Here is a 14122-nt window from a genome sequence, read left to right on the forward strand (position 1 = left end):
CTTAAGCTGGCAAAAGCACAGCAAAGAACTGTGCGTTCTTCGAAATCACAAATCCCCAAGGAGAGTCCAATTGTGTCGGTTGCGATGCCTGACCTTCCCAACACTGGACGGGAAGAGCTTGCGCCTTCCACCATTTGCACGCCCCCTGCAAGTGCTGGAAGGAGCACCCGCAGTCCAGTTCCTGATAGTCAAATTGAAGATGTCAGTGTTGAAGTACACCAGGATGAGGATATGGGTGTTGCTGGCGCTGGGGAGGAAATTGACAAGGAGGATTCTGATGGTGAGGTGGTTTGTTTAAGTCAGGCACCCGGGGAGACACCTGTTGTCCGTGGGAGGAATATGGCCATTGACATGCCTGGTCAAAATACAATAAAAATCAGCTCTTCAGTGTGGAATTATTTCAACAGAAATGCGGACAACTGGTGTCAAGCCGTGTGTTGCCTTTGTCAAGCTGTAATAAGTAGGGGTAAGGACGTTAACCACCTCGGAACATCCTCCCTTATACGTCACCTGCAGCGCATTCATAATAAGTCAGTGACAAGTTCAAAAACTTTGGGCGACAGCGGAAGCAGTCCACTGACCAGTAAATCCCTTCCTCTTGTAACCAAGCTCCCGCAAACCACACCACCAACTCCCTCAGTGTCAATTTCCTCCTTACCCAGGAAAGCCAATAGTCCTGCAGGCCATGTCACTGGCAAGTCTGACGAGTCCTCTCCTGCCTGGGATTCCTCCGATGCATCCTTGAGTGTAACGCCTACTGCTGCTGGCGCTGCTGTTGTTGCTGCTGGGAGTCGATCGTCATCCCAGAGGGGAAGTCGGAAGACCACTTGTACTACTTCCAGTAAGCAATTGACTGTCCAACAGATGAAATATCACAGCAGTCATCCTGTTGCAAAGCGGATAACTCAGGCCTTGACAACTATGTTGGTGTTAGACGTACGTCCAGTATCCGCCGTTAGTTCACAGGGAACTAGAGAATTGCTTGAGGTAGTGTGCCTCCATTACCAAATACCATCTAGGTTCCACTTCTCTATGCAGGCGATACCGAGAATGTACACGGACGTCAGAAAAAGAGTCACCAGTGTCCTAAAAAATGCAGTTGTACCCAATGTCCACTTAACCACAGACATGTGGACAAGTGGAGCAGGGCAGACTCAGGACTATATGACTGTGACAGCCCACTGGGTAGATGTATTGCCTCCCGCTGCAAGAACAGCAGCGGCGGCACCAGTAGCAGCATCTCGCAAACGCCAACTCGTTCCTAGGCAGGCTACACTTTGTATCACCGCTTTCCAGAATACGCGCACAGCTGAAAACCTCTTACGGCAACTGAGGAAGATCATCGCAGAATGGCTTACCCCAATTGGACTCTCCTGGGGATTTGTGGCATCGGACAACGCCAGCAATATTGTGCGTGCATTACATCTGGGCAAATTCCAGCACATCCCATGTTTTGCACATACCTTGAATTTGGTGGTGCAGAATTATTTAAAAAAACGACAGGGGCGTGCAAGAGATGCTGTCGGTGGCCAGAAGAATTGCGGGCCACTTTCGGCGTACAGGCACCGCGTACAGAAGACTGGAGCACCACCAAAAACACCTGAATCTGCCCTGCCATCATCTGAAGCAAGAGGTGGTAACGAGGTGGAATTCAACCCTCTATATGCTTCAGAGGATGGAGGAGCAGCAAAAGGCCATTCAAGCCTATACATCTGGCCACGATATAGGCAAAGGAGGTGGAATGCACCTGTCTCAAGCGCAGTGGAGAATGATTTCAACGTTGTGCAAGGTTCTGCAACCTTTTGAACTTGCCACACGTGAAGTCAGTTCAGACACTGCCAGCCTGAGTCAGGTCATTCCCCTCATCAGGCATTTGCAGAAGAAGCTGCAGGCATTGAAGGAGGAGCTAAAACAGAGCGATTCCGCTAGGCATGTGGGACTTGTGGATGGAGCCCTTCATTCGCTTAACCAGGATTCACGGGTGGTCAATCTGTTGAAATCAGAGCACTACATTTTGGCCACCGTGCTCGATCCTAGATTTAAAACCTACGTTGTATCTCTCTTTCCGGCAGACACAAGTCTGCAGAGGTTCAAAGACCTGCTGGTGAGAAAATTGTCAAGTCAAGCGGAACGTGACCCATCAACATCTCCTCCTTCACATTCTCCCGCAACTGGGGGTGCGAGGAGAAGGCTACGAATTCCGAGCCCACCCGCTGGCGGTGATGCAGGGCAGTCTGGAGCGAGTGCTGACATCTGGTCCGGACTGAAGGACCTGCCAACGATTACTGACATGTCGTCTACTGTCACTGCATATGATTCTGTCACCATTGAAAGAATGGTGGAGGATTATATGAGTGACCGCATCCAAGTAGGCACCTCAGACAGTCCGTACGTATACTGGCAGGAAAAAGAGGCAATTTGGAGGCCCTTGCAGAAACTGGCTTTATTCTACCTAAGTTGCCCTCCCTCCAGTGTGTACTCCGAAAGAGTGTTTAGTGCCGCCGCTCACCTTGTCAGCAATCGGCGTACGAGGTTACTTCCAGAAAATGTGGAGAAGATGATGTTCATTAAAATTAATTATAATCAATTCCTCCGTGGAGACATTCACCAGCAGCAATTGCCTCCAGAAAGTACACGGGGACCTGAGATGGTGGATTCCAGTGGGGACGAATTAATAATCTGTGAGGAGGGGGATGTACACAGTGAAAGGGGTGATGAATCGGACGATGATGATGAGGTGGACATCTTGCCTCTGTAGAGCCAGTTTGTGCAAGGAGAGATTGATTGCTTCTTTTTTGGTGGGGGCCCAAACCAACCAGTCATTTCAGTCACAGTCGTGTGGCAGACCCTGTCGCTGAAATGATGGGTTCGTTAAAGTGTGCATGTCCTGTTTATACAACATAAGGGTGGGTGGGAGGGCCCAAGGACAATTCCATCTTGCACCTCTTTTTTCTTTCATTTTTCTTTGCGTCATGTGCTGTTTGGGGAGTATTTTTTTGAAGGGCCATCCTGCGTGACACTGCAGTGCCACTCCTAGATGGGCCAGGTGTTTGTGTCGGCCACTTGGGTCGCTTATCTTAGTCACACAGCTACCTCATTGCGCCTCTTTTTTTCTTTGCATCATGTGCTGTTTGGGGAGTATTTTTTTGAAGGGCCATCCTGCGTGACACTGCAGTGCCACTCCTAGATGGGCCAGGTGTTTGTGTCGGCCACTTGGGTCGCTTATCTTAGTCACACAGCTACCTCATTGCGCCTCTTTTTTTCTTTGCGTCATGTGCTGTTTGGGGAGTATTTTTTTGAAGGGCCATCCTGCGTGACACTGCAGTGCCACTCCTAGATGGGCCAGGTGTTTGTGTCGGCCACTTGGGTCGCTTATCTTAGTCACACAGCTACCTCATTGCACCTCTTTTTTTCTTTGCGTCATGTGCTGTTTGGTGAGTATTTTTTTGAAGGGCCATCCTGCGTGACACTGCAGTGCCACTCCTAGATGGGCCAGGTGTTTGTGTCGGCCACTTGTGTCGCTTATCTTAGTCACACAGCTACCTCATTGCGCCTCTTTTTTTCTTTGCGTCATGTGCTGTTTGGGGAGTATTTTTTTGAAGTGCCATCCTGCGTGACACTGCAGTGCCACTCCTAGATGGGCCAGGTGTTTGTGTCGGCCACTTGGGTCGCTTATCTTAGTCACACAGCTACCTCATTGCGCCTCTTTTTTTCTTTGTGTCATGTGCTGTTTGGGGAGTATTTTTTTGAAGGGCCATCCTGCGTGACACTGCAGTGCCACTCCTAGATGGGCCAGGTGTTTGTGTCGGCCACTTGGGTCGCTTATCTTAGTCACACAGCTACCTCATTGCGCCTCTTTTTTTCTTTGCGTCATGTGCTGTTTGGGGAGTATTTTTTTGAAGGGCCATCCTGCGTGACACTGCAGTGCCACTCCTAGATGGGCCAGGTGTTTGTGTCGGCCACTTGGGTCTCTGAGCTTAGTCACACAGCTACCTCATTGCACCTCTTTTTTTCTTTGCGTCATGTGCTGTTTGGGGAGTATTTTTTTGTAGGGCCATCCTGCGTGACACTGCAGTGCCACTCCTAGATGGGCCAGGTGTTTGTGTCGGCCACTTGTGTCGCTTAGCTTAGTCACACAGCGACCTTGGTGCGCCTCTTTTTTTCTTTGCGTCATGTGCTGTTTGGGGAGTATTTTTTTCAAGTGCCATCCTGTCTGACACTGCAGTGCCACTCCTAGATGGGCCAGGTGTTTGTGTCGGCCACTTGGGTCGCTTAGCTTAGTCACACAGCTATCTCGGTGCAAATTTTAGGACTAAAAATAATATTGTGAGGTGTGAGGTGTTCAGAATAGACTGAAAATGAGTGGAAATTATGGTTATTGAGGATAATAATACTTTGGGATCAAAATGACCCCCAAATTCTATGATTTAAGCTGTTTTTGAGGGTTTTTTGAAAAAAACACCCGAATCCAAAACACACCCGAATCCGACAAAAAAATTTCGGTGAGGTTTTGCCAAAACGCGTCCGAATCCAAAACACGGCCGCGGAACCGAACCCAAAACCATAACACAAAACCCGAAAAATTTCCGGTGCACATCACTATGTTAGACACACACGGCTGGGGCTCTCCAGGATCGCGTGGCCGCGCTTCGGGAGGTGGTAAGTGGGTCCCGCTCGCGGGACCCTGTCTTTATCGCGATCTGGTGCGGTCAGTGGGAGGCAGGCCACGCGCGCTGGCGGTGGACACTGTAGCAGTACAGGCGATCCCACTAGATCACCAGGGCATGGGCGCAAGTCGGGTTTTCTCTCTAAACCACTACTTATATTGCCCACAGTACCCGGTGGTTTTGCCAGCAAGGGGGATAAGGCTTAGATCTGAAGCCCCTCCCCCAGCCCCAGGGTGCCATTTCCCGCAAATGTTCCCGCCCTGGAGCTGCATATCTGTCTTTTCCTCACTCCCAGTCAGTGTCTGCGGCGCCATTATCCCTCAGCTCACTGTTCCTGGGACTGCTTGGGCAAATCCTCCTATGTAAAGCCGCCTGGTTGTCAGCGCTGTGCCTTTACATGACACTTAAGTATTCTACCTGCCTTTTTAGACAGTGATAGTTAAGTTTATAGTACAATTACCCTGTGATATACATCCAGTTCTTACTGTGTACTGTTATATCTATTGTTATATAGCTGTGTAAGCTAGTCCAGTGCAGTATTATTGTCTGTAATAACCTCTGCATTGTACAAACTGTGACCTTCTGTGTGTGCATCTGATAGCTGAGTGTTGTCCATCTCGTGTCTTTCACTCAACTTGCTATCCCTATATTCTATAACCTGAGGAGGCTTGGTGCATCAGGTGTTATCTAATACAGGATTTTCACAAAGATATACTGTATTACGTATTTTTCTCTGTGATTTGGTCACCATATCTCTCCTTTATCTCTGCTAGTGCTGACTACACTGCGCAGGGGTTTGGGTTTGGGATATTGTGCTGCTGATAATTGTACTGTGTTACCTCATACTGCAAGTTATATCATGTCTGCTTCTGAGGGTAACGGTTCTGGGGCGGAACACACTGCTGGTGTTGCTGAAGCCACAGGCACATATGAGGAGAATATAGCAGCTGTGGGCTCTGGTTCTGGGGGCTCCTTCCCCCAGTGGGACTGTGGCAACGGAGGCAAATACTGACCCACCGTGGGCCGCTTTTTCCACGCTTCTGCATACACTAGTTCATAAACTAACACCCCCTATGGGACCCCCAATGCCGGTACAACCGTATGTGGGCCCTGCAGCTAACCCGCCGTGGGCGAACGATTTATCTGCTCAGTTAAAGAAGTTGAACCAGTCCCTGACTACTAAAAAGTCTGACCAACGCTCGCCTAAGTCCAAGAGGTCCTCTAAGTGAGCGCTCGTCTCCTCACAATCCATTGCTGTCACTGACACCTCGTCTGATGAGGACGGCACTTACACTGACCCCACAGGTTCTGACTCAGATACGGCTGATGGGCAGGGTAGTTTACATGTGGATGTTCCTGACCTTTTGGAGGCTATTAAGTTAATTCTGCAGATTACGGATGATCCCGAGCCATCCGTATTTCCTAAGAAATTAGATAGGTTCAAGCGTCAGAAGGTGGTTAAACAGGTTTTAACTCACTCTGATAACCTAGTGGATATACGTCAGGAACCCTGGGAAAACCCGGGTACGAAGTTTGTGCCTCAAAAGAGGATGCTGGCTCGCTCTCCCCTCGCGCCAGAGCTGTCTAAGAAATGGGAAACACCTCCTCCAGTGGACTCGCATGTGTCTAGGATGGTGGTTTCCTCAGCTCTACCTGTCACTACCATCACGTCTCTGAAAGAGCATACGGATAAACGTGTGGAGGGTTGTCTAAAAGGGATTTACACCCTCACGGGTGCTGCACAAAGGCCTACTATTGCAGCTTCATGAGCTGCTGAGGCTATTGAAGCATGGGCCTTGGAGTTAGAAGCTGAAATCTCCTCTGACCATGCTAGACAATGCTTGTCATATATTGTCACAGCTTCTCGATATATTAAAGAGGCGGCTTCTGATGCCGGTATCCTGGCAGCCAAGGCCTCTACTACGTCAGTCCTGGCTCGCCGGATATTGTGGCTGAGATCCTGGTCTGTGGATCTGGACTCTAGAAAAACCATGGAGGTACTCCCTTTCAAGGGAGATATTCTGTTTGGGGAGGACTTAAATAAGATGGCTACTGCCAAAACTGCCTGTCTACCTAATACCGCTCCTTCTGTGTCGAAGGCTAAAGGTACGACCCTTTCGTCCTTCAGGTAAAGCAAAAAGTCAGGCGTAGCATAAGCAGGCCCGCACTTCCAAACCTGGTAAGCCGAAGCCCAAAAGAGCCTGGGCTGCCTGTCAGCCAGCTGCCAAGACGATAAGCCTGCCGCATGACGGGGTGGGCCTCCCCCTGGGGGATCCCAGGGTGGGAGGCCCGCTTCTAGGGTATACCCAGGAATGGTTGAAGACCACTTCAGATGCCTGGGTACGGGAAGTCGTCACTCGAGGTTACGCCATTGCCTTCAAAAACCGACCCCCTCATCGATTTTGCCAGTCAGACGTCCCTTTGGACCGGACAAAGGCAAAAACTCTATACTCGGTGGTACAGACCCTCCTGGATACAGGAGTCGTAGTACAGGTGCCTCTTGCTCAGAGGGGCCGGGGGTATTATTTTCCGCTGTTTCTAGTCCCGAAACCGAATGGGTCCTCCCGGCCCATTCTCAACCTCAAGGCATTGAACAGGTTTGTGAAGATTTCCAAGTTCCGTATTGAAACCCTTTGCTCTATAGTTCTGGCCATGGAACCTGGGGACTACATGGTCTCCTTGGACATACAGGATGCTTACCTGCATATTCCTATAGCAGTGTCACATCAACAATACCTGAGATTTGCTATTTGCAACATCCATTACCAGTTTCGGGCGTTACCTTTTTGGTTTAACAACGGCTCCGCGAGTCTTCACCAAAGTTATGGCGGTGTTGACGGTGGTACTCCGCCGTCAAGGGGTCAGGATACTGCCGTATCTGGACGACTTGTTAATCCTGGCAAATTCCCCAGATCTTCTCCTGCGTCATCTGGATATGACGGTCCGGTTTCTAAAAGCCCACGGGTGGCTCATCAACTGGAAGAAATCCTCCCTGGTCCCTGCTCAGACCATGGTGCACCTGGGAGCGCTGTTAGACACTCACAACCAGAGGTTGTTCTTGTCTCAGGAGAAAGTCCTGAAGCTTCAGGACAGGATTCGTTGCTTCCTTTCTCGTACGCAAGTGTCGATACATTCGGCTATCCAGGTGCTGGGCCTCATGGTGTCAGCATTCGACATGGTGGAATATGCTCAATTCCATTCTTGCCCCCTCCAGAAGCTGATTCTAGCCAAGTGGGACGGCCTGCCTCACTGGATCAGGTCTCACATGATCTCATTGGCTCCGGAGGTCCGTCTGTCGCTGCTCTGGTGGCTCCAGGACCAACAATTGATCAGGGGCCGTCCCTTCTGGATATCCAACTGGGTCCTGTTGACGACAGATGCCAGTCTAAGAGGTTGGGGTGCGGTGCTGGAGCAGCACTCCTTACAGGGTCGGTGGACCAAGGAGGAATCTCTCTTCTCAATCAACATTCTGGAGTTGCGGGCGGTCTTCAATGCGTTGAACCTGGCCCAGCATTTAAATCAGAACCGTCCTGTTCAAGTACAGTCGGACAACGCCACCACAGTGGCTTACATAAATCATCAAGGCGGCACTCGAAGCCGTTTGGCAATGAAGGAAGCCTCACGGATTCTACAGTGGGCAGAACGCCATCTACCGGCAATATCGGCAATATTCATTCCGGGAGTCCTGAATTGGGAAGCGGACTTTCTCAGTCGTCAGGACGTGCATGCCGGCGAGTGGGACCTCCATCCAGAAGTGTTTCAACTCCTCGTGGAAAGGTGGGGTCTTCCAGATGTGGATCTGATGGCGTCTCGACACAATCACAAGGTTCCGGTCTCCGGAGCAAGGACAAGGGATCCTCAAGCAGCATTCGTGGATGCGCTGGCGGTGCCATGGAGGTTTCGGCTGCCGTACGTGTTCCCTCCGGTGTCACTCCTGCCCAGAGTAATTCGGAAGTTCAAGCAAGAAAAAGGAAATCTGCTTCTCATAGCTCCGGCGTGGCCCAGCCGGCACTGGTTCTCAGACCTGCAAGGCCTATCGTCAGAGCGTCCACTTCTACTTCCACAACGCCCAGACCTCCTCGTTCAGGGCCCTAGTGTCTACCAGGACCTAGCCCGGCTATCTTTGACGGCGTGGCTCTTGAAGCTTCTATCTTGAGGGCTAAGAGTTTTTCTAAAGAGGTCATTAAAACTATGTTGCGGGCCCGGAAACCGGCTTCTGCTCGGATTTACCATAGGGTCTGGCATTCATACTTTGTTTGGTGCGCATCTAACAATTATGACGCTTCCAAGTTTAGTACAGCCAAACTTTTGGCTTTTCTGCAGCAGGGCCTAGATTTAGGCCTGCGTCTGGCCTCCCTCAAGGTTCATATTTCTGCCTTGTCGGTGTGGTTTCAGAGAAAAATTGCGACTTTACCTGATGTTCATACTTTCACTCAGGGTGTGTTGCGTATCCAACCTCCCTATGTCCCACCTGTGGCTCCTTGGGACTTGTCGGTGGTTTTGGAGGCATTGCAGGAGCCTCCATTTGAACCTCTTGGTTCAGCTGACCTTAAGTGGCTTTCCCTTAAGGTGGTGTTCTTGCTGGCTATTGTCTCTGCTAGAAGAGTGTCTGATCTGGGTGCCTTGTCTTGTAGTTCCCCATATCTGATTTTTCACCGTGACCGGGCGGTTCTTAGGACTCGTCCCGGATATTTACCTAAGTTGGTTTCTTCGTTCCACCTTAATGAGGAGATTGTGGTTCCAGCCTTTGTCTCTCCTGATTTGTCTCCCAAAGAGCGGTCTTTGGATGTGGTACGGGCTCTTCGTAACTATGTGAAGAGAACTGTTTCTATTCGAAAATCTGATTCTCTCTTTGTTTTGTTTGGATTTCACAAACGTGGCTGGCCTGCTCACAAGCAGACCCTGGCCAGATGGATTAGAATGGTGATTGCACATGCTTATGTGAAGGCTGGTCTGTCAGCTCCTGCTCACATTACGGCCCATTCTACTCGGTCTGTTGGACCTTCTTGGGCGGCCCACCGTGGTGCGACCCTTGATCAATTGTGCAAGGCGGCTACGTGGTACTCCGGGAACACGTTCATAAGGTTCTATGCCTTCGAAACTGCTGCTTCCCAGGATGCTTTCTTTGGACGCCGGGTTCTTGTGCTCGCTACAGTGCGTCCCCTCCCATAAGGAACTGCTTTAGGACATCCCCATTGTCCAGACTTGTGGAGCCCAGTGTACCCCGCAGCAGAAAACGAGTTTTATGGTAAGAACTTACCTTTGTTAAAACTCTTTCTGCGAGGTACACTGGGCTCCACAAGGCGCCCACCCTGACGCACTTAGCTTCTTTTGGTTGATATGGCATTAGCCGCTGACACTTCTCTTGTCGTGACAGTGTGGTGTATGTGGCTACTAACTGTTGTCGTCTCTTTTCCTGCTACTGCATTGGGCTGGTTAACTAAAACTGAGCTCCTGTGCTGGGAGGCGGGGTGATATAGGAGGCGGCGCTGTGCATTCTGGGAACAGTCAAAGCTTTGAGTCTGTTGGTGCCTCGGATCAAGATCCTACTCTAAACCCCATTGTCCAGACTTGTGGAGCCCAGTGTACCTCGCAGAAAGAGTTTTAACAAAGGTAAGTTCTTACCATAAAACTCATTTTTTTACATTTACTAACGAGGGGGGCTGGCCACACCTCCCCCTCCCTTTACCTGGGCCAGGCACAGCTGTCGGTGCCCCTGGATGTGCCCCCTCCTAACTTTAATCTGTCCTTGCATTTTTTATTTACTCATGTAGGCAAAACATAAATAAAACGCTGGGCTTATGTTTGGGTGTCTCAGTGTATTTTCCACATTTTACTTCCCAATAGAAAAGCCATTACTTTCCTATTTATTTTTGCTAGTGCATATGTACATAACCCTTGACATCTGTCTATCTCAACCACTAGCAGGCTTATTCCACTTGGGCTTGCATGCCTTGCAGTATGTTCCATGCACTATTGTGCTGGCAAGCTTGTTAACGATCATATTAAAGAATATTTATGGGAGATCTAAACGTGGTTCTAATGCTTTGAATCTCTTCATAATGTTGTTTTATTGATATTCAAGATATTCAAAATAATTATTTGTATTTATTTAATGAAAATTTGACAATTGGTGGCATTTTGCCAGTTCTTGCATAAATCATATAGATTGCTCTCTGTCTTTGTTAACAAATAAAGCATCACAAAAAATGCAGCCAAACCTCAGAAAATAATTTTCGGAGTTTTGGCTGCTAACAACAAAGGTTTTTTCACAGTAAGGACAATACGTGTTTGGAATTCCCTGCCTGAGAGAGTAGTGATGGCGGACTCAGTTAACACCTTTAAGAATGGGTTAAATTCCTATTGGATAAAGATATTCAGAAATATGGTGCTAGACAAGCTTTATAGTTAATATAACTACTGCTAAAATAAAAATAATTAGTTCTAAAATAAAACTGCATAGGAGACCACAAACAGGTTGAACTCGATGGACAAATTGTCTTTTTTCAATCTTAGATACTATGGGGGTCATTCCGACCTTATCGCATGCTGAAGTTTGTTGTAGCGCAGCGATCGAGTCGTTACCCAGTGATCGCCTCTGAGGCAGAGGCGGTCGCTTGGTAGGAGGGGGCTGGACGGCGGCTTTAAGCCGCTGTTTAGGGGGAGCGGTCTGGTCAACGCAGACGTGGCCGGACTTTTTGGGGGGCGGGCTGCAGCGGCTGCGTGACGTCAAACGCAGCCGCTGCGGGCCCGGGAGCAACGAGTAGCTCCCAACCAGCACGCTAAAGCTGCGCTGGTCGGGAGCTACTCTTGAAATGCAAAGGCATCACCGCTGTGCGATGCCTTTGCACTTCTGCGGGGGGTGCCGGCACTGACATGCGGGGCGTCCCCCCGCATGTCAGTGTGAATGATCGTAGCTATGCTAAATTTAGCACAGCTACGATCAACTCGGAATGACCCCCTATGTTACTATGTATGTTACACCCAGCTTCAGAATGCGATACATTTCAGAGCTTGGGTGCAGTGAGCAATGCCATCTATTGTTGACAATACCCTATAGAAGCCTATGGGTTTTTTTCTGTCTTTCCCCCTGATAGGGATCCAATCGGATCCCTCCAAGCTACTCCGTGATGGCGTGCGTCACTCTGTGCAGGCACAGATAGACTCCCAGGTCCTAGACCTGGAATTCTTCACACCGCAAAGGACTGGGTGTTACTAAAAGCTGATATGCATGCGATGACTGGCGGGATGCGCATCATGCATCCTGCCTACAATTTGTTGCTGCCAATCTCTATTATCATTACTTTGCAATTCAAATGATGTACCATAGAGGTACAGTATACTGTACACATTGCTCATGTTGGTGGATCACAATTCTTTGTCCCTGCTGGCACAATTTAGAGCCCGCATCCTAGTGTGTCACCTACATCTAACCGGCAAACCAAAAGGTTGTAGATAATGTGGCACAGTCACATGCATATGGTATCCGGATGATAGATAGATAGACAGTGTCTAGTTAGACAGTCACTAGATAGACACCACATGTTAGACAGTCAAAAGGTCGACAGGGTCAAAAGGTCGACAGGGTCAATAGGTAGACATGAAAAAAGTAGACAGTACAAATGCCGACAGGGTCAAAAGGTTGACATGAAAATGGTCGACATAAAAAGGTAGACACAGGGTTTTTTCAATTTTACATGTATTTGGACTATTTCATACCTTCTCTATCCATGTCGGCATAGAGTTTGTTAAAACCTTGTAGCGAGCGCAGTGAGCCACCGAGCCCGAAGCGTGGAGAGCGAATCGAGCCCCGCGAGGAGATGCCTTTCTACAATTGAGGGTCCCAGATGACAAAACTATCCACACAATCCCCAAAAATTTAAAAATATGTTGTCTACCTTTTTATGTCGACCATTTTCATGTCAACCTTTTGACCCTGTCTACCTTTTGACCACGTCGACCTTTTGACTGTCTAACATGTGGTGTCTATCTATTGACTGTCTAACTAGACACTGTCTATCCATTACACCACACCCCATGCATACTCCCCATATTCTTTGAATTTAAACATATAACCCATAGCTAAGGTTAGCTGTGTATATTTTGTATATATTAGATGAAATATTTATGGTATGTGTTTATTGTTGTAGAATAATGTTAGTTAATGAACCAGGTTTTACATGACTGAGGAGTGGTGTTAAAGCACCAGCACTGGAAAGAAACACGTCAGGCCATCTGGTGATAACTACATTCACAGCTTCCTCAGTTGACTATAACACCCTTTTAGACCACTGACAAATTAGGCTGGTATCAGCAGCTGTGGCAGATTAGGAAGACAAGGCACAAAGTCAGAACGTCTGCAATCTTCCAAGCTTTATAGTGCATAGTACATATCAAATCTTTATTTCCCAGACATCCTACTCTGATTAAGTATATTGCTCTACTTCTAGTTAAGCCTTGTTTTCTTCCTTCAGGAACGCTCATAATTTGCTTTGCTGACTTTACCATCTAATTTCTTTGTTTTTTTTACACAGAGAAAAAGATATGCTGTTTTAAGGGGAGTTTTTGTTTAAAATCTATTGTCAAAGCTTGTCCCCAAAATTGACCCTCAGGTCAGCACTATTTGTGTGTATTAAACACATTTTTCTCTCAGACCTGAGTTAACCTGCACAGCCTCTAATGGGTAATACATGTTTTTATTCAATAAGGTACTAAAAAGAAGCAATATCACATATATATATATATATATATATATATATGTAAAGCACCATGGAATATGATGCGCAATATAAGAAACTGTTAATAAATAAATAATATACGAAGACAGCTGATAGATACATACATACATACATACATACATAAACATAACCTCCTATTTATTATTGAGGATATGTTTGTACTGTACATATTTTAATTGGAGGCATTTAAGGGCTTTTTTTGCAATTGCTCAAAGGGGCAAATCTCTAACCTACTGCAATCAACAGGATATTTCCTTCAATCATAAATTGCACCATTAAGCAATGTTAGCAACTGTAGAACCAGAATGTTTTCAGCGTTTTGCCGCTAAATCTTATGCGGCAAAACCCCCTGTGAGATCTTCTGCAGACTTTCAGAATATGTTTCTGAGTTTTTATCTAATACTGGTCAACAATATCATACTGTTTTATCTTATAGTAATAAGAACAGAAAAATAATGGATTTAGCTTATTATGAAACACTAGGAAAACATGCTTCTCTTGCTGTGTACTCAAAGCCAACCTAAGCAATCCCTTCTTGTAAGACAACAAAGAGCAGAGGGTAACAAACAACAAAGCATTTTGAGTTAAATTAGCCAACGCTTAATGTGTTCACATGGGGTGCAGAGGATTTCTTTCTGCAAATTCTATGCTAAACGCTGTGCCGTTTTTTAATCCGCTCATTGTTTCAATCTGCACAATGTTCACAGCTTTACAATG

Source organism: Pseudophryne corroboree, chromosome 2, assembly GCF_028390025.1.
Source record: "Pseudophryne corroboree isolate aPseCor3 chromosome 2, aPseCor3.hap2, whole genome shotgun sequence".
Lineage (NCBI taxonomy): Eukaryota > Metazoa > Chordata > Amphibia > Anura > Myobatrachidae > Pseudophryne > Pseudophryne corroboree.